General features: G+C 36.6%; 1 protein-coding gene across 5 annotated transcripts in view; it reads right to left on the bottom strand.

The window, feature by feature from the left end:
- LOC117572509 (lachesin) overlaps positions 1-21,154 on the bottom strand; it is a 174,600-nt gene that overhangs the window by 20,190 nt on the left and 133,256 nt on the right. The window lies entirely within an intron of this gene.

Here is a 21,154-nt window from a genome sequence, read left to right on the forward strand (position 1 = left end):
TATGCAAATGCAATTAGATGGAATATAACATTTACAAAAGCGTAAAAGCGTGTTAATTCCCAAAATTCTTGACTTAGCCTTTGGGTTGGTAAGGATTTAATTTAGTTTTCGTGAAAATTGAATAAAATTTTGTTGAAATTAAAGAAAATATTTACAGTAAGCTGTGCTAAGAGGCTTAAATTACATTTCCAATTGCTTAATTCGCTTCTCTTTTCTTCGATGCAGACTTGTTCTGTATCTATTTCTCGATTGTTTCGCTGTATTTCGCTTGCTTTGCCACACTTTCTGCACTGGCCTCGTAAATTGAAACATAATTTATTGAATTTGCGCGCTCATCGAACACAACGTGCAACAGTTGGGCGTTGATTTGTATCGGAAAATTGCATCAGTTTATCAGTTTAACATTACAATCAAATTACGTATACGCAATGCACACACATACACACACACACAAAGCTGGGACGAGCATGTTTGCAATGCAAACGAATATTGTATTTGCGATGCAAATTGATGCCAAAAATGATTTGTCAATTGTCAGCATTTACAATATGTGTTTGCAAAATAAATCTAAAAGCATTTTCCAAAAAACGTTTCTCCCCCTCATCATTTATAGCCGAAAATACTCGTTTAGAGTTACCAAAATATGTATTGTTTGCAGCTTAAATGAAATCGTTATTAATACTGTTATTTCGGGCCTATAAATTACATATGAATTTATGGTCGATGCACATTTTTTGTATTGTCAAGCTAAATATTTAGCTGCATTTAGAGAACTGCTGACATCTTTGATGATAACAGCAAATGCAGTTGCAGTTGCAGTTGCATTTGCAGTCGGCAAGCAGCTGTCATTGTTTGCATGTGCGGCAGCAACAGGGCTTTGTTCACACTTGGGAAATCAAAAGACGTGACGTCAATCAATGACAGCAGCTTGTCATGAACTGCGGGTATTCACATACGCAAAAAAACGAAGCAAACCTCAAGCCTACAGCATACAGCATACCGGAAAACACTTGGCACACATACACAGAGATTCACAACATCTAACGTCTGATTGTGCTGGCAATTTTACCTGATTTCTGTCTTCGAATTGTGTGTGTGTGTGTGTGTGTGTGTGTGTGTGTGTGTGTGTGTGTGTGTGTGTGTGTGTGTGTGTGTGTGTGTGTGTGTGTGTGTGTGTGCGAAATATCCAATTTCCGACAACTGCCTGCCCTGATATTGTCGTTGATACTGGCTGTAGTAGTAGAAGTAGAAGTTTACTCGCAAATGGAGCACTTTTATTTACATTTACTGAGCTATCTTATTATTTGCTATTTTGCTGACCAGTCGTTGTCTTTGATGTTGTTGCACACTTGCACAATATTTGGCAACAGCAGCAGCAACAGTATCACAATCTGCAGGCAGGCCTAAATATGTATGTAAATACTATTTGCCACTTACATACACTGACAGAAAATACTAGTGAGTTAAATGTGTTTATAAAAAAATATGAAAGCTATCCGCTTCCCATTTTCAACAAAAGCAAAACAATTGTTTTTTAAATATACCAAAACAATGTACTAAAAATTTTAAAAAATACCGTAGGCTATACTTGCCATAATGTACAAAATTAATAATTATATTTTGTTTTATTTAACATAATCCAAACTCAATTATATTTCATTCTATTTTATTATTTGTTTTTCTTTTTTTCTATTTTCTATTTTATTTCTTTATTTTCAGTTCTTTCTTCTATATATTTAATTTTCTATTTTCTATTTTCTATTCTTTCTTTCTTCTTATTTCTTTTTCTATTTATATATTTTTTTATTAAGAATATGTTCTTGAATCTCAAGAATGTCTAATCTATAATTATTGTACAATTTTCATTCTAAATTAAGAATGTATTTTCTTCATTAAATTTGATATTTAAGTAAATCTTACACCTTTTTTTCTGTGTAGCTGCTTGTATCTCTATCTCTATGAAATAGTTTTGCAAATGTGTTTATTTGCTTGCCTGTCTCTCATTATCGATAAAGCATAAATTGACAATATTGTTGGAACTTTGAAGCAACTTTCTTAATGCTTGTTAATTGTGCTCTTTGCATTGACCCCAAACCCAGCAACAGCAGCTGACAACAAAAATTTACATACAAACAAATTGAGTTAATATTCCTCGATTTCTCTTCTTCTACTCATTTGGCATTTTGCATTTGGCATTCTGTTTTCGTTCTGTTGCCTTTCTCCGTCGCATATTCGATTGCAATTTGTGTTATTAAAAGCTGAAACATGGCCGCTTTCTGCACTCTTCTCTTACTCCGCTCTCCATTCGGCTTTTAATGCGTTAATTTATCACCAGCCTTTGCCGTTGCAGGAAAAGCCAGGAAAATGTGTGAGTGTGTGTGAGAGAGAATTGTAGTACTTGTAGTTGGTCTTGTCTATATGTTAGTCACGTCTGGGAAGCAGCCTCAGCACATGTTAAGCTCTAGATTTATTGCAACACTTAATTTGCCCTTGATGATTCCAATATTATATTTGTTTTAGCTCTCTATTGAAAGTGGAGCAAAGAATCGAAAAAAAGGTGTAAGTACAAATCGAATTTAAGATTTTCTTTTTCCTTTCGCTTATTTTAAAATTGTAAATCTGAAGCAAAGCATTCCGAATTACGTTTGCTTGATTAATTATGATAAACATTTGAAATTCTGCTTTCGACATTGCCACAATCGCACAATCACAAAGAGGTAACGTAATAAATAAACTGAGTAGATTCATAACAACCCATTGAGTGCAGACTTTAACTCAATTAAGGACATTACAAAAGCTAATTGTCGGTCTCTCTTTCAACTGTGTATTTAAGTGTGTGTCTCAAGTGGGTGTGTCCGAATTTTGTTTGTCTGTGTGTGCTTAATCACTTTAAATTATGAACACAACAAAATTGACTGTGCTCGACAGGTAGAAAAACCAACTTTAAATTTTTAAATGCCTTCTCAAATATATTAACATCTAGTTCAAGTTGTATTAGATACTATATATCGATAGCCAGGGGAGATCAGCTGAACGCTATGTTATTCAATTGAATTGTTGCAAAGTGTCTAGGTAGAAAAACAAACTTTCTATTTTTAAATGCCTTCTCAAATATATTAACATCTAGTTCAAGTTGTATTAGATACTATATATCGATAGCCTGGGGAGATCAGCTGAACGCTATGCTATTCAATTGAATTGTTGCAAAGTGTCCAACAAAATATGTTGCATGTTGTGCCGGGCCTCAAGCAAAATTTGAATTGTCAAAAATATAACGAGGTTTTTCCCCAAAAAACTATCCCCGCGCGACACTTTCCTCTTGGCTGGTCGTTGGCTCGTTTCGCTGACATAAACTGCATTGAAATGTCATAAAAATTGAAACACGTTTCTCTTCGTCGTCGTCGTCGTCGTTCACCTCTTTCGTTCACTCCTTCCTCTCCTCTATCTGTGGCTTTGCCATCTGCCTGCCTGGTCTCTGTTCGTCCTGCTGACTTTGAATGGCAGTTGGCTTGTGTCGCTGCAGTGTCGCATCATGTTGTTGCAGTTGTTGTTGTCGGTTTTTGGGCTGCTGCTTTGCATACAAATAACGGTAATCTTTAGCTGGCCCCGACAACTGTTTGGCCCTAGTCTGGACGAGTCTGGCATCGTTCTTGCCTCTCTCTCTTTTTGCCTTTTGCCTGCTTTTTCGTTGACCCATTTCGCTGATGTTGCGCTTTTGGCGGGGGCAATAACTGTGGGCGTGGCCATGTGTGTGTGGAGGCGGCGTTCGTTGCGAGGCAATTATGAAAATTTATTGTTTTACGTGCGAATAATTTTTGGAGCATTTTTGAAGAATGCCGCTTTAATCTATCACAGGGAAAATTCCGTGTATGTTTGCGAAATTCAAATGCACATTTGAGGGCTTAGGATTGGTTAATAAATTGCCCATAAAATATGCACAATTATTTACAATTAATTATGCGAACATCATCTGTAGAGACAGAAATAGACGCAAACAGAGTCGCGACCAATGCTACAAGAAAAGGTCATTAACTGCAGGTGGCAGAAGCGGCAGGAGCTTAAGTTCCATTGCCACACGCTGCCGCATTTCAAGGCAGTTGATTGTGTACACATACTAGAGCACACACACACATGCTCACATTTGGGATTACCACTTGAATGTGGGCGTGTCGAACACCCGAATAACAAGCACAATCGATTTGCATTTAATTGCATCTGCGGCTACACAAATTTGAGGCTCGCAAATTCTGTAATCGAAATTATTGTTCACATTGTTGTAATGTTTACACATTTGTTTTGTTTGTTGGTTTAATTTGCTCAAAGTTTGTTCTACACACGCTCGCATTAAATGCGTTTGTTCGTGACTGTGTTTTATGTGCATATTCGCATGAGGGTGTTAAGTGTTTTGCACATCCGAAGGGCACACCTTTTGTTTATTATGTAATTACCAACTAGGCGTATGCTTAATATTTGCATGATAATGCCATCGCTTGTACAGTTTATTGCAAATATATTGGGTCAGGCTTTACGCTAAGCACACATCAGGAATATGCATATTCATATATTTCTCTCAAAGAAATTCACTTGTTCAACCTCTTTGCATTTGCTGAGCATTTAACTATTGTTTGCCTAGGCTTAAAATCATAATTATAAATGCAATTTAAGCCAAGTATAATACGAACATTTTGAGAATTGAATGCATTACAATCTGCTCACATTTCAAATTCAATTTTGATAATTATTCTCTAACCATACAAGCGAAGCGTCATTTCTAGCTCATTTATTTTGTGAAGAGATTTCATTGTAGAAGATTAAAATTAATTTCGAAAACTTAATTAATTAATTAGAATTTGGATAAGATATTTTGAAATCATATATTTTCACTCATTCTAAATGATGTCTGATTTTTTAATTGCCAGTAAGTCACAAATTTGAAAGACATTCTATAATAATAATTATATATTATATTATAATTAAATATTTTTTTGTAGAATAGAAGTTTTAATATAAATAAAAACAACATAATTATATTTCAATATAATTTTGAAACTTAGAATTAATGCCTAAAAATAAATTTTAGAATCATACTGAATGTCTTTTGAATTTTAAAGCTAAACTGGCAATTGGTTTGATATACTCTTTATAAACTATTAAAATAAGATTGTTTTATTAGAATAATGTAGTGATTTATTCCAAACAAAAATATTTATCGAAGCCTTAGTTGCTATAGTATAGTTTGGAAGCCAGAAAACAGTAAAATTAATGGTTACGATTGTTGTTTTAAATATTGTTGTGGTTTGTGTAACACCTAAATATTCTTCTATATTATATTAATGGGGTCATCTTTCGGTTGAGCTCTCAAATGTAATGCTAGTTATATGGATAAACTTGATTATTTAATACTTTTATATAATTGATAATATGTGTAAAGTAGAGTTAGCTTTGACTTAAATAATACAATATCTTGTTGATGACTGATTTCGTTATGACTGATGACTACTGATGATTCTGTTCTACTTTTGATGATGATCTGCTTCACATGACTGCGGTTAAACTTCTTACGATTACTACTACTGACAACTGTTGATGCTCTACTTCTGATACATAGTACCGATAGTTTTGAGCTTATCTATCTATCAACTAACCTTCAACGCTGTTACCTTTACTATGTTGTCCTCTTTATACAATTATCTTTCATACCTTTTTTCCAATATCAAATATGTATAGTTTTCTTTGCTCTTTAACTTTAACTAATTAAGTTGTGAAGTATATAAAATAAACAACTTTTTATTGTGCAATGCCATATGAGTAATTAGATGGTTTATTTTTTATCAAATAATAATTTACATAAAAACATAGTTTCAATTGTCTTTCCTTAGGCCAAGGCCACTTTTTAAAGTCACAAAGAGAACATAATGAATTTGCGCCATAGGGCTGCCACCTCTATGCTATGTATATAATAGGTAGTTGAAATGTTTGCGCCCATAAACCGGCAGCTCGTTAAAGAATGGCCAGAGAGAGAGAGAGAGTGAGAAAGAGAGATTGAGGCAAAATCTAACTTGGACAGTAGCATTCGATAGATGCAATAAGCTGCGACTCACCCACCGACAGCGTATCAATTTCCATTTTATGCCAATGACAACAACATCAACATGAACAACAACGACAACGACTATGACAACATCAAGGACAACAAGGATAATAACAACAACAACAAGAAGAAGACGAACATGCTTGTTATGCATTCGTTTGTCGGCACTTTTTATGCGACTTTCTCCTGCTGACAACGTCGTTATCTATTCAAGTTTGTCAATTAAAAACATAATCCCCAATCAGAAGCCAATAATACCCCGAGACTGCTGTTCTCAGCTGCCACCCTGCGACGCCCCGCCCCGCTATGCCATGCCATGCCCTCTGATAATCTGGAACAACTTGCACACCATCAAAGTTCCAGCGAATGGGCGGAGCTGCTGGGAGTCAAAAGGAAGTGGGGGAGCTGGGGGGAAGAGGCCAACAGCAGACATTGTCATGACAAAAGTAAATATTATTTTGTTCATTCCCTTTCCTTTTTTTGATTTTGGCCTGTCGCTCGATGATTTTTGTTACATTCTTGCTCGAACAGAAGAGCACTGCCAATTGAAAATGTGAATGCATGTAGTTGGGTTGTGCCGTGGGGGGTGTGCGGGGGTGTGTGTGTGTGTTTGGGTGTGCTTGGGTGTGAGAGTTCATTCTCTAGCTTTTGGTTGTGGGCGCTGAACGCTGGCTCTGTCAGATAATTGCTGCGATTTCCATGACTTTGCCTTTGCTTTTTGTCGTCTTTCGACGTTTTTTTTTTGGTTTTTTTGGCGGACTGGCAGCTAACCAGAATAACGGCAATTGCTAAAGAACGTCGCGCGGGGGCGCGGGGGAAAATAGCAGAGTTTTGATTGAATTTTAGCTGGATTACAATAATACGAATTGTGCTCTTGGCATTCGCTTGTGAAACGCTGAATTACAGCGCTTTTGGGTATTGAAATCACTTTAAGCAATTTGCCAACAATCAAACTCAAGTGTTTAATGATCTGAAACAGTTAAACAGTTAAGAGCCAGATCCCAAAATGGCCAAAAAGGGACGCATAAAAGGCTTAAACATGAGCATTCTTTCTGCCTCTTAAGCAGACCATTTCGATAAGTGCATACAATAATCCCTTTTGTGAATTAGAAACAACGACAGTAATCGACTGGCTTTTTATTCGACTTTCTGTGTTTACATTCGATAAATGAATGCACTAGACGGAAGACAGAAGAGAATGAATGCATTGCAAACATAGTAAAAGTTGCTGGCAGCTTCAAATTTACATACATTTTTGCAATTACTTAATACTCTGTTGAAAAGCGGCACAATGAATGTGATTGGTGTATGAAATATTGAAGATTCTCTGTGAAAAAACTGTAGCATACTTTTTGGATGCAATTGAAACAGAAGATAATCAAGGGAATTTACTCAATTTTAAAGTTATTTTGTATATATGTCGAATACACAAAGGTAAGAGAAATAATAATTTACTTAATAATAATAATATATAATATTGATAATATTTAATATTTGTCAGCTTCCAAGGTTTGAAACTATTGAAAACAAAATTTGCATGCGTCACAACGATTTTAATTGAACTGAATTAATAATATTAGAATAGCTCTTTCGATGTATCTTTTTAATAATAAAATACCTGTAGTATTTTTCACCATTCTGTATTGAATTATTTTTCTAGAAAGCGTATCACAGCTTCGTCTTGTTGCATTAATTTTCTGAAGGCTACCAAGTTTTTTCCAGTTTTAATATGATTTTGCTTTGATTCTATGCACAGCAGCGTTTACAATTTGCATAATATCAATGCAATTTAATAGTAAACACTTTTCAATTACCCTTTGGTCAGATAGCAAAAGGATACAAAAAAAAAAAAAAACAAAAAATAAAGACAGCAGCAGTTAAATCGATGTGATGCGTGCATTAATGTTTGATATTGTTGTTTGCTTTCAATTTGCGCTTAAGCAAATTTATTTAGTTCTGATTGGATAAACAGCACAACTAAAATGTGAGAAATGCATGCTAGTGATAGCAAAGCAAAGCAAAGTTGTGGGTGAGTTGAGAAATGAATGAATGTGTGTGTATGTATGTTGTTGGTCAAATCTCCTTTCACTTCATGGTCAACTCTATGCCCACTTCACTGGTCAGTCCATTAAAACCAACCGCACATTTGTAATGTTTCCTCATTTAGAATGCGTCCAGAAGAGAGAAGAGAGTGAGAGAGAACACAAGGCTTTTACTATTGTGTAGTGGAGTAACAACGCATATAGAAGTAGAGAATGCTTTTGCCGCGTCTGTGGTTGGGTTATGGACCCAAGGACTCATTACTCAAGCGTGTCCTTTGCATTTGACCCAAACACTTTGTCGGATTTGCAAGTTTTCAGTTTTCTCCTTTTGCTGTTTTCTGTTTTTAGTTGCACATTAATAATTTGTTTTGTGTGATTGCAGTGGCAACTTCGGCGCAACTCGCACTAATTGCGTTTATCACTGGTTTTTACACCTTTACACTTGCCAGCAAAATTTTCTCTCTCTCTCTCTGGCTTTCGACCTTCCCCCAGCTGACTAAACAATTATAATTCCTACGTATATATTTTGTAGTATACTTTGTGTGCTCACAACTTGAAATGCAAAACAAAGCATAAAATAATCTGATTTGGCATGCTGGAAAAGTGAAAAAGCTTTTAACTGTTTTAACTACTGCATTTGCGCACATTAAATCCCATTAAAATTATTTTCATAGCGCTACAACAACACATCCAAAAACTAAATATAAACTTAAGTAAAATGAGGGTGGTGATTGAGGACGCGGAGGAGGAGGAGGTGACAGCGCCGAAGTGCTTAACACAGTTGACTGCTACATCAACATTTATGATGGGGAAAATGTGGAAATAATAACAATAATTTGCACTGTCAGATAAATTGCAAATGACTAAAATAGCTGACATTATTTTAAAGTACAATTATGCTTGGCGCACAGTAAGAGGTCAGAGATTTTTGCCAACAAGACGTTTTTGGGTGAGTTCAGGATAAATTATTTTGAATGTCCTCAGTTTCGGCAGCTGTTTATATAAATATGTCCTTGTCCATCGCAGTTGCTGTGCATGAAATTTAAATTGATAGCGTTGAACTCAGCTTGGGTTAAACTCAATTATGAATAGTATTTATAAATACTGTGCAATATATTGTTCGAATCTTGATTGCAAGTTGTTAAGAATGATGATACAACAGGTTTAACCCAACACTTTATGTTGATATTCATGATTCGAATAGTTACAAGAAGTCGAAAGATGTCAATTAGAAATAACATATACGCAAATTTGCTAGTGATTTAGGTAAAGTATTCTATGTTATTGTATTAACACATTGCTTTGCTAAAGAAGTATATATATCTTAGAAGTGTGACTCAAGTAAAGCTTACATATTATTTTAACATTCAAATCTGAAATATAAACATTTAACAGACAGTTATATAATAGGTTGTTTTTTGTAATTGATCAAAAACCTTGCAGTGCTAACTCTTGTTTCTAAGTAAATATTTTTCAATTTAAATTAACTGAAGCTTGCAATTTATATTCACATTCAATACTGGAAAACAAACAAATAACAGTCAGATATGTTATTGATCAAACACCTTGCTGTGCTAAACGAGTATATATTACTATTGTGTGTACCCAATTGGTCTTAAATCTAGACTAAAACTTGCATCTTATCTTTTCATTTCAAAGTAATCAAGTAGCAAACTGACTTCAAAGAGTAATAACAGACACCAAATTTACTACAGATTAAGTTAAAGTAACATATTTTAAGTTATTGATGAAATACCTTTCTACTAAAAGAGTCAATTTATGTTACCCTGATCGATTGCTAATACATCAATATCCCCTGCTCCCACACTTAAAGTCCACTTCTCTCTTGTTTGTTGTTTTGAAGCCAATTTCAGCAGAATGTTTTGGGGTGTATATAAAAAAAGAATGAAGATTTGTTGGACCAATAAATTTGTCTGCATGTCTAATTTGCGCATGTTGCACACACAATTCATGCGGCATCAACATAAATTATTCTTATCTACTTCGTCATCGGGAGTGCAGTTTACCTTGTGGTCCTTCGGTCAGCTGTGGTCACACACATAGTATGTAACCACAAGTTTTGCGAGCATATATAGAAGAGTTTGGCATCGTTGCACTCAACATACGTAGGGGAACATTGTTTTCTGTTCTGTTCAGTTCTCTTCTGTTCGGTTCCATGTTGCATGGCCAATGTACCCATTGTCGAAGTACAGACACATTTATCTGAAACGGCGGAGCAACGCAAAGCGACCATAAATTAAATCAACACACACTCACATTGTAAGAGGGGTAATTCCCTCATTGTGAAAGGGGACAGGGGCGGAGGGCAAGCAGCAGTTGGAGCAGCTGCATCACTGAATTGGTCTGTCTGTCTGGCCTCTCAATGAAGTGACCATTCCTTGTGCTTCGTTTCCGACCAGGCATTAAACCTACACATGTCAGACGTTACTGCTTCGTTCGGCAACTGCTCTGAAATTTTACCGACTTGCTGCCTTACAAATCCTCTTTCGATTGTGAAGCTGTCATTGTCTTTTGCCATTCAATTCAGTTCAATTAAAAGCTGCAACCGTATACCGCAGCCACTTGCATATTACTTCCATTGTCAGTCTGATAAACCTAAAAAGAGTACTTTATTGCAGCACTAGTTAACAAAATTTAAGCTAAACTCAGACTGGATTTTATATAGCAAAATGTTGAAGGGTATTTTAACATTGTGCCTTCATGAAATGTATCTAACGGGCTGTCTGTATGAAACATTAAAGAGTACAAAGACTATAGGATATAGATCTATACTTTTTTGACAGCATTTTTATGCTTACACTCAGATCAGGATTTTTTCAAATTTTCGTCACGCATAATTCCGATTCTGAAAATCGATAAAAATCGAAAAACAAACGTAATTTAGATATAATAAAAATTGTATATGCGCAAAATCTGCTATTTACTGCGGGGTTTAGTTGCTTAAATCTGGTATATTTTGCAGTCTATAGTATATTTTGAATATTGTACTATATCAATATATATTAAATATAGCCTTTGGTATATATTTAGTATTTTTCGGTATATTAATTCGTTATAATTTAAGAATAATATCGGACTGTTTTGCTGTTATTCAAATTGGGTCGAGGGTATCTCACAGTCGAGCACACTCGACTGTATCTTCAATGCTTGCTTTGAATATAATATATTCGGGTGTGAATTAAACTTAAATTGATGTAAATCATTTCTACACTTTTGTAATGAATATTTTACTTGAACATTTTGTTGCCCAGTGTTAGCTACAACTCTACCTATCAATTGCAGTAATTTTGCTAATTGTTGTACATCTAGGATTTAAGTTTCCCTTTTACAAAGCAAGAGACAGCTAGAAAAAGAGAGAACGAGAGAGAGATACAGAGAGGAAGAGATGGAGATGGCAGAAGACAATTCCCAAGCAATAAAACTAAAACTTTAACGCACTATGGCATCATGTCCATTATTAATATGTTTTTACTTAAGCATCCATTTGAATCTCCGTTTCGCTTCAACCACAAAAACCCCGTTCCGTCTTCCGTCTTCCATTCGCAACCCTTTTGGGTGTAAAAACTTTGGCACTTTGCATGACCAACTCAAACGATTTGCTCGGTTAGCCGTAAAACCAACAACAAACCCTAAAAGATACACAAATGCTTAGAGAGCGACCGACCTTAAACGACTCGCTTCGAAAACAGAAACAGCAACAGCACACACAAAAAAAAAGAATGGAAAGGAAAAAGGCTTTATAAAAACATGGCTAAAACGGGGCCTAAAGGTTATTTTTGTTGTTGTTCTTGTTCTTGTTGTAAGCACACAAATCCCCCAGCATAATCCGTGTGCAAACTTTAAGGACACTTTACAAGGGTCCTCGCATCGAGATGGCCTATTTAAATATTTCATTTAACAAAAATCTTTCAGCAGCTGTTGGCAATAAACTAAGCATAAGATAAGTTTTTGTTTTCAATTTCGACTCATACATTCCAAGTCAATGAAAAACAAGAAGAGTTTTTACTACTAGATTCATAATTGATATGAGATAGAACTGAGAAAAGGAAAAAACGAAGAGGAAATACTCTATAGCGTTGTTGTCAGATAATCAAAATGAAATTCAAGTTTAAAAGTCTCTGATACTCTCAGCTTGCTTTACAACGTACGTAGACAGTTGCATAATTTATTTGCCAGGATGTTTTCAACGCTCTGGCAACTGTAACACATCCTGTTTTCCATGCACTTGTTGATGAATTGTTCTCTCCTTATAGGTAAATGAAAAACACTGCTCTGGATAAAGCAACCTTTTGTCTTTAGTTCAAATAATTGTTGAATGAAGTCAGCAAATTTTAGCAGTGGAGCACTTAAAATAAATACCAAAAATTTATGGAGGTCTTAAAATTGGATGCCAGAAAAATTAGACAAAAGGCAAGAGGACATTTTGAGGTTTTTTCTTTTTGTACTTTTTAGATTTTTGGCATTGTTGCTGACACAGCCGAAAAAGGGATATTTGAGAAGGGGGAACTGCAATTTGAGGACAATAGCAACGGAAAATGCATGTGGCGCGCTGCTTTGCCTTTTGTTGGCAAAACATACAAATTCATAAGAATTTCAAATTTAATTCATATTAAATGACAGGCAGGAAGTGCATGGGCAATGCTTAAATAATTGCAACATGCCAAATGCCAAATACCAAATGCCGAATGCCTCAATTACATGCAGCAAGCCAGCTTGTCCACACAATTGTGGCTTCAAGTGTTGCCACGTTGCGCATTTTAAAGCAAAAACCTAAAAGAGAGAGACGGGGATAGACGAGGAAAATCGTGCGAGACAGAGATGGATGGTCTACGAGAGACGAGCAGATAGTTCACGATGATAAATTGTCACTTGAAGCGACTGCGAATTGAAAGCGCAAATATTAACATTCAAGACAAGCACACACACTTGTGGCATCAACCGACCGCCACCTACTGCCCCTCCTTACTCCCTTCTCCGCCCACCCTCAACAGGTCATGTCCACGCACACTCCATCAGCTGGCGACGAGTTGACAGAGCTGACAGCAGTCTGTAGACGGTAGACAGCACAGAGTGGGGAGTGAAGAGAGGGAGGAAGGAAAACCGACACCAGTCCAAAGTCGAGTTGAGTAAACAATGACTCGAGTATCCTCAGACATATGCATAGCTTTTGCTTAACTAAACTACCAGTAAACTAAACTCGACTCAACGCAACGCAACGCAACGCAAAGCAACTATTGTCAACTGCAAACAAGCAAAACTTTAATTAAATTTAGTTATTGCTCAGGTGGCAAATACTCTTTTATACCCTGTAAGCTTTAATGAAAAGTGTGTGAAATAAGATTGTGAAAATTTAGAACTTAAAGTGAAGATAAGCTCAACGCTAAGACAGCACCCGGTTTGACACAAGTTTGTGGCAGATTTATTTATAGTGAAAAGTTGTATTTATAAGAAGTTATTTCTCAATGGAAATTTTGTCTTTGCGGTTTGAAGACTGAGGATGAATCTTCTTCGTTTGCCATAATTAAATCTATAATTTTCTTCAACACAATCAATTTGTCTTCCAAAAAAGTGGGTGAGATAAGACTGTGAAAAGCTCGAAAGGTTAAAGATAGATTCTTGATATTGGGCTCGCAACTTTAGTTTTATTTATAAGAAATTATTTTTAGATGAACATAAGAGTTTTAAATATTTGGTACTTTCGTACTTTAGTATTTATTCTAAGTCACAAAAAAGGTGAATATACTGTATCTTAACATGGCTAAGTTAAAAGTTCTGCAAGACTCCGCGAGAACAGATTTATTATTTTTTTCATTCATCATTTTTATCGATGTCTTTGTTGTATTTTCAAAATATATCACTATTCAATTTAGTTCTTTAAAGTCAGTGATTATCTTTTTATTCTAAGATCTTTCTAAGCGTTCACTAAGCATGTGTAATGAATAATTTATTTCAAAAATTAATTAATCCTTTTTTTGTTGAACCCTTTAAAGTTGCTATACATTTCTTTTCTACTTTGCTATAATTCATTATTTTAACAACATGACTTTAATGCAAGGTTCAGTACAGAATTAAAAGCCACTAGAATAACTTAAATTCATTTAGCAGACTATCTTCCAATCAATTAAGCAGTTGTAGAAAACATCAGAGTTCGTTGTGAGGTATTTCCTTGTCAACTACGCTTCAACTGTGTCGTTCTCATTTGTGCTTTGGGTTGAATACAAAACTAAAATAAACAGCAAATCCCTATTAAGTTCGAGCAAGAAAGACTTAAATATTAATAATGTCAAATACACACACACACGCTCACACACATAAGCAGACAAACACACGCACACACTGTCGCATACTCATACTCTGTCACAACACATAATTGTTTTGAAAGCCTCATTAAATGCCAGAACTTAAGCCCAAGTGTGTGAGTGTCCACGTGTGTGTGTGCAGATGTATGAGAGTGTGTGTGTGTGTGGTGCTCCTGGAATGAATCCTCGCTGAGCAAAACACAGCATGGGGGATTATGATGATTATTAACTTGGAATGGCAGAGATTGCCAACATTTTGGTTGGCTCTTTAAAGCCACATAAAATGATTGCAAATTTGGCTTCTGTTTGGAATTATCCAGGGCAGGTTCTATAATTGCAGAGTTGTCCACAATGCTTTCCACTCACTCCCCTCACTCCTCTCACTCAGCAGCACACACACACCCCTCTTTGGTTACAGCCAAGGCCAATCATTTGGGCGTTTCGTTGTCATTATGTCAATCTGTGCGATCCAAAAATCTTTGTCTTTTGCGTGTGAAACGTGTCTGCCCCAGAGTCAGTGTCTATGGCATGTGTGTGTTGTGATGTGGCATGCGACAAGCAGCGTATGTGAGAGTGAGTGTGCATGGAATGATAATGAGTGTGTCGTTATCTTTTCTATTTTGTGCCGCTTCTCTGTCTGTTTTTGGTAGTTCATTTAGCTGTCGTTAAACACACGTTCAAAGTTAATTAGTATCGGGGTCGCATAATGCCAATATAGCAAGGCGTGTCAAGCCAGCCGCTGAGACTATATCTTTAACTATATCCAGAGATTGCAGGGATTGAGGCGGCTACAATAAATACTGCGCTATCGCTTGTAGCTCAATTTGATGCAATTGAGTTGAACAATTCAATTAATGGTATTTATTTTCACACTTATTATTTGAATAGTTTGAACGTTTTAATTAAATTAATTTGAGGCCAAAGCACTTGGCAATTTATAGTCTAGAATTAAATTTCAACATTTACACGCAAATTAAATGATTCAATTTTCAATGTGCATTATTCATTTTCATTGTTGAAGAGCACTTTGTTGTTTTTTATTGAAGTTTATGACAAGAATAGCATTTGATTTGGCTAGTTTATAATAATTTGCGATAAATAATTGTCGTGGTATTCCAACTACAATAGAATTTACATTTGCAGTCATTAATATCTATGAAAGCGCATTTAATCTTCGGCTTTTATGAAGCCATCCTGTCTTTATACCCGGTAGGGATATTATTAAATTATTAAATGCATTAAGAAATAATTTTATATGACAGAAAACGGCTGCTACAGTCTGCTCTAAGTAGCTTTCATTGAAAATCAGGAATATTATATACTTTTTCGCTATATTTTCAATATTGTAGTACATCGATATGCTAAATATAGCATTCGGTATATTTTAGGATTTTTAATTGACAATCTGGTGTACTGTGTACTCTTTTGGTATATTTTGAATATATTTGTATATCGATATACCAAATACAGCCTTCGGTATATTTCAGTATTTTTTCGATATACTATTTGCTTTTATTGAATACCAGTAACAGGTATTTTACAGTCGAGCAGACTCTGACTGTTGCTTTTTCACTTGTTTTTTTATAGCAACATAAATAAAGTTTAATTAGTTTTCAATAGTTGCATTAAAATTGTGATGATGATTTACTTGTATTTAATCACTAAATCGAAAATGCATGAAAAAACTCGCATTTAAAATGCAAACAGCCCTCAATTAATAAATGTACATGTTGAAATTGAGATGCAGTCCGCAATCAATATCTCTTTGCAGTTATCTCTTTCACTCTTCGTTCGCTCTGTGCTGCGTCTATCTTGGAGTCGCAAATCTATAGCATACTTAGCAGCGCCATAAATAATACAAAAGCCTCAACTCGACACGAGTGCGGCAAGGCAAGCAAAAGGAAGAAAAAGTTGCAACAACAACGAGCTGCTTGATGTTTGTTGGATGTTTTGTGTGTGCTGCATGTTTGTACATGTTCTGTTGCTCGTTCTCATGCTCGTAGTATCTCACAGATACTTGAGTTGCAACTTGCCAGCGGCAACATAAAAACGTTGCTGTTGCAGCCATTGAACTGGCATGCCACATTATCTAGCCATAGAGCCAAGCCAATGCAGCAGCATTATGAACTTTCGATACAATGAGCAGTTATTTCTCCCCTCTTCCCATCTCTCCCTTCCTGTAGCTTGTTGTTGGCCAGTTATGAGCTTTGAGGTTTTTATTTATTGCTTACTTTTTGGCTTACTAATGAGCAATGATGTGTAAGGAATGTGGCCAATAGGGCGATGATGTTGCAGCTTAAAGCCTTGAGCATTGTTGAGTGTAGTATGCTTTAAAGTGCTTGGTTGTGTAATCCAAAAGTAGATACGATGGGATATGCGAAACTCGTAATAATAACTCAGGCCGACAAACGTAAGCCGCACAAATCGCGTGCATTAAATATTTACACTTTAATCCACTCAATGGCAGCGAGCAAAGCCGCCAAAGCCAGACGCTATGCGCAATTCCAACACACACACATACACTCACAGCCAAATGGTGTGGCAATAAAAAATAGCAAAATATCTTACAAATCAGACACAACGACAGTCCGACGACGAGTCGGAGAGAGCGAGTAAGACGCGCTGGTATTCAGCAGCAGCAAAGCAGCAGACAAAGGCAAAAGGCGAGCCAGCGCCAGGATTCAAATACTCGAGGTGAATGTTAAAAACGTGCTCAAGCTAAGTGTTCGCATTCGAAAGGTGCAAAAGCCCCGGAACTCCATGGGAGGAGGGGATAAGAGGGTGGCTTGTCTGCAAAGGCTTAGCGGCATCATTGAGATACTTGTGCACTGAATCAGCACTTCATTGAAGCACAGCTCGAAATAATTACAGTCGAGTGTAAGATTGGGGAAGGGGTAGCAACAGGAAGCGGGAGGCGTGGAGTGAGAAGTGGAGAAGAAGTCCCAAAAATCAACAAGCGACGCCTTCTGCAGAAATTATCCCGTGCACAATATTAAAAGCTAAACAGCACGAAAATAGCGCTGAAAATAAAATATGAAGCATTAATATTCACACCCACATGAGTACCCAAGAGCAGAGGGTAGGAGAGAGGGAGCACGGAGGATGAGGGTGAGGGTGAGAGATGCCACTGAAATGGGCACCAGGCATGCCACATCAGACAGGCACTGACCTTTTGGCACGGTCGTACTTCCTGACGCCTCAAATTATGCCATAAAATGTTGCCCAAGGGATGAATTCATTTACGGCACACACAAGCGTCCAGAGTCCTCCCTCAAAACATACACACACACCGACACATACAAACAACCACTCACACACACACGCATTCACTCGCTTTGCCATTAAATCACCAAAAACAATGAGCTGGGCCCCAAAGCTGGCAGGCTCTGTTTCTGTTTCTGTCCCTGGTTCCTGCTTCCGCCTCCGTCTCCGTCTCATTCTCTTGCTCTTTGGGCTTTTGCCCTGGCACGTCACGAAGTTTACCTGGTGAAATTAATTTCATTTGAATTAAGCACAGGCAATAATGCCAAAATTATTCACAGACACCACCAATACAATCAACAAGGCAATCCCCATCCTCCTTGCTCCCTTTCTCCGACCCACCTAACTCTGATCCCACAATAGCTTGCCTTTAACTTTGAGCCGAATTGTTTGCCAGATTCTCTCTTGTTGTTCGGTTGGGCTTTTAGCTCAGTTGTTTTGCGGCCTAAAACGATTTCTGGCAGCTAATTGAAAACATTAAATTCAGTTTCAGACTCGATGCCTTTTGATTTTTATTGTTTTGAAATTAATATTCATGTAGCAAATCAAATGCAAATTCACATTTCACAACTCACAATTCGCATTGCCACGTTTCAGATTGCCCCAAAATTTCCAAATATCAAATTTCAAATTTCACTTTTCTGCTGGCCACGCATTTTAGCCAGCTGTCCAAGCATGTTGAACATGGCCGAAAAATAACTGTCAGCTGCTCACTCGCTCGTACAAAGCGCTATCCTTGCATTTTAAATGCCACAAAACCAACGAACATACAGACATACAGACGAATGCGACAGGTGGACAGACAGACAGTCGACTGACTGTCTGCCCTGGGGGTAAATAATGTGATATATTTGCATGTTTGTCCCTCCTCCTCCCTTGAGCTCATCCACACGCCACACAGCGCACAGTCGCATACGAGTATAATCATAATAATATCGCTTGAATCGCATTGCAAATTGTATTTCAACGGCATGCATGATTTATGTGTTCCCTTTTAATGTACTAGTCGGTTTTTATATTTCAATAATTAACTGGCTATCGGCTTGCTTTGATGGCATTATGCAAATAGTTTTAGTTTTGCGCTCATATTTCATCAGAGAATTTATGATCTTTGAATGCATTTATAATGATAATTAAATGTGTAAAACGTTCACAACAGAAAGTTTGCTTAATCAATTTCTGCTGATTGCTTTGGGGGTGAAGTTGGGTTTGAGCTACGTTTGCCGAATGAAATGCTTTAAACAGTCTTTTTATTCTGTGCTACTATTTTCAATAATAAATATTGAATTATATAAATAATGAATTATAATAACAATGAACTGTGTGTCTTTAAAAATAAATAACTGCTTGCTCTTAATAATAATTAACACATACATATATTGTAGATTTATGGAAATTGTCAGCAATTGAATTGAATAGCATTGAGAATTAAAAAGTTTGCAACAAAAATGATTTATGCTCTTTGTTTGATTTATTTAAGTTATTTTTACAATATTCATGACACTTACATGAGAAAGAATTTTGTGTTTTATGTTGAATGCATTTATTTAGACTGCCTAAATTTTAAGTTATTTGCGTTGCTTGTAAAATATTGCCGGCTACTTTAAAAATTATATTATTCAAATTTCAATTTTTTGTATTTAGTGTTGTTTTTTTTCCATCCTATTTATTCTCTCGCTATAAGAATTATATTTTCTCAATGTATTATTATAATTATTTTTACACTCATTGAAAGCCTGACGATTTATGGATTTGCATTTAAAAAAATCATTTTATTGAATTACTTTCAATTAAGACTGCCTAAACTTGAAGCTTAGTTAGTTTTTTTTTATATTGTATTGTACTTTACCTTTACTTTATTTATTTAAAATTCAAATTATAAAGTCTGCTTAAACTTAAAGTTGCTTACATTATTGATTGGCGTCGCATTTATTGAGTTGATTTAAAAATATTTGGTAATAATTGGAATTAAAAGTAAAGCTTTTAAAAAGTAAAGCTTTTAATTCCAATTATTACGATTTTATTTTGCTGTTCCTTACCAACTTCTTTATTCACCTGCTCTTAAACTTCTAATTCGCCCAGCAACTGTCTAAGATGAAATCACTTAATCCAAATTCTGTGTGCTGATCAATTTAGCAATTGGCACACACTTTGCTAGCGCTTTGCTTTTGCTCTATGATCCTTTATTTTGTTACTGTTGTTGTTGAAGCAGGAGCATCCGGACACTCATTTGCTTTTGCTTGAGCGCATCTTTGTTATCTGCTGGCTATAAAAACGTTTCCACTTGAATATTTTCATATTATTAAAATCGTTGAACCTGTGTGTTGCTGTTGCTGCTGCTGAGGAGTGATGCTTTGGAGTGCTGTTGCCGTGGCATGCCCCAGAGGTGTGGATGCGTGTGTTGTTCCGCTTGCCTTAGCAATCTTGCATATACATATATAATACAGATGCTGATGCTCACACACACACACACACACACGTTCACATACTTATCGTCGTTTACATGCGCAAGTTTTCGCCTCAAGTTGATTGCATTTTTCAGACGCTGCAACTACATATAAGAAAACAATCCGTTCGCCTGCAGCTTTTGCATGCATCGCACGTTCTCTTTTGGTTGATTTCTTGCATTTCTCATAACCCCCAACCCCGCACACACACACACACACACACCTAGATACACCTTGGTTGAGAACTCAAGCGATGCTGGGAGTCGAGTCACATGCATCAAGTGCACACATGCATTTATAAACCCCGACATCGCGGGTCAATTTCATGCAACGGCGACGGACTCGACCCGTACAACCTGGACAACGGCACGTATACGTGTTATTCTTCCCACTCACATACTCAGTCAATCTCTCTCTCGCTCTCACTCTTTTATTCGACCTGCCACCTTTGCAGTTTGTCGTTTGTGCAGTGCCTAACATTGACTGTGCCATGTGGGCGTTTTGTGTGGGGGCGTGGCTGGCAGCACGTAATTGATTGTTCAATCTGTTCCAGATCAAACGTTTGACACCGCTGCGCACTAAGAAATTGCTATGCGTAGCGCTATCTAAAAATGGCCACAACTTCTCTTTGCTCGTCGCTCTTCTCGCTCTTCATCTTGCGAGTTGAGTTTAAATGAACTGTGAGCTGTTTTTTGGGCACTCAACTGATTGAACGCAACGACTGCGAGAATTGATACAAATTTTTCAAATCAAACGCACGAAGGAGCTTTAAACTGTCTGTGCTTGAGTGTGTTGCCTTAAAGCGTGTCTCGATCACGTCGCAACGCTTCAATTCAATTTGTTTGTGGTCTAATGAAGTTGTAAGCCCCACTAAGCAGCAACGGCCTAATTTGTATGCAGCACATTGTGATTTGGCCCAATACTCATTCGTACAGTTTGTACAATAATAAATGACGAAAATGCTGATTGCCAAGCAGCGATGCTCGAGCTCGG

Source organism: Drosophila albomicans, chromosome 3 (assembly GCF_009650485.2).
Source record: "Drosophila albomicans strain 15112-1751.03 chromosome 3, ASM965048v2, whole genome shotgun sequence".
Taxonomy (NCBI): Eukaryota; Metazoa; Arthropoda; class Insecta; order Diptera; family Drosophilidae; genus Drosophila; species Drosophila albomicans.